The 1070-nt window shown below is 40.9% G+C and overlaps 1 protein-coding gene across 3 annotated transcripts in view; it reads right to left on the bottom strand.

Annotated features, from left to right (window-relative positions):
• Window positions 1-1070, bottom strand: part of Rpgrip1 (RPGR interacting protein 1) — a 50736-nt gene that overhangs the window by 20479 nt on the left and 29187 nt on the right. The window lies entirely within an intron of this gene.

Below are 1070 nucleotides of genomic sequence, written 5' to 3'. Positions count from 1 at the left end.
AAATAAATAAGTCTAAAAAAAAAAAAAAAAAAAAAGATTTGATCTAGCCAAGCAGCCAATCTGCCTCTGCACTCCAGAGGCAGATTTAGGTAGATCTCTGTGAGTTCAAGGCCAGCCTGGTCTATAGATCAAGTTCCAGGTCAGCCAGGGCTACACAGAAGAATCTAAATAAATAGATGGATAGATAGATAGATAGATAGATAGATAGATAGATAGATAGATAGATAGATAAATAAGACATGACTTAATGCAATCTGTTTAAATTGGCATTAACCACACAAAGCTAATAGTCTTACATATAAGGAAGCACAAATCAGAGATACTATTAAATCATGGGGGAAAGGTAGAGGTAGGACTAGGCAATTCTGAGAAGAAATAATGTGGGCTGCGGAGATGGCTCAGCGATTAAGGAGCACTAGCTGCTCTTCCAGAGGTCCTCAGTTCAATTCCAGCAACCACGTGGTGATTGATTCACACAACCTATAAGGAAGTCTGATGTTCTCCTTTGCAGGCATATACATACAAATGGCACATTCACATAAATAATCTTAAACAAATAATAAAATCTTAAAAAACAAAAAAACAGTACAGCCAAGTGGTATGCATGGGAAAGCTGTTCAGCTTTGGCAGGAATCTGCACAGAAAGTGAAAGCAAATGAACCCTCAGAGGTAGGTAAGGGTGCTTACCCTGAAAGAGACCTTGAGTCTAAGCCATGAGGATTCAGTGCAAGGGAGGACTGCCTGTTTATTTGGCTGTGCTCACGAGGGAACCTGCTCATTACTGAGTCTTTTCCCAGAAAGGAGCACCGCTTCACTGCAGCTCCATGTGCAGCTCCACGTGTGCTGATGTCAGTGCCCTGCCTTCTGCTTTAAATCTCAGACTGTGGTTGAGTTTGGTTAGGGTGAGTCGTCTCTCTCCCGAGTGCATAGTGAGGAAGCCTACTTCTTCTTTTTATTTATTTATTTATTTATTTATTTATTATATGTAAGTACACTGTAGCTGTCTTCAGACACTCCAGAAGAGGGAGTCAGATCTCATTAAGGATGGTTGTGAGCCACCATGTGGTTGC

The sequence above is a fragment of the Mus caroli genome, chromosome 14 (genome assembly GCF_900094665.2).
Source record: "Mus caroli chromosome 14, CAROLI_EIJ_v1.1, whole genome shotgun sequence".
Classification (NCBI taxonomy): domain Eukaryota; kingdom Metazoa; phylum Chordata; class Mammalia; order Rodentia; family Muridae; genus Mus; species Mus caroli.
Note: the sequence above shows the minus strand (reverse complement) of the source record. Positions and strands in the feature narration are given on the sequence as shown.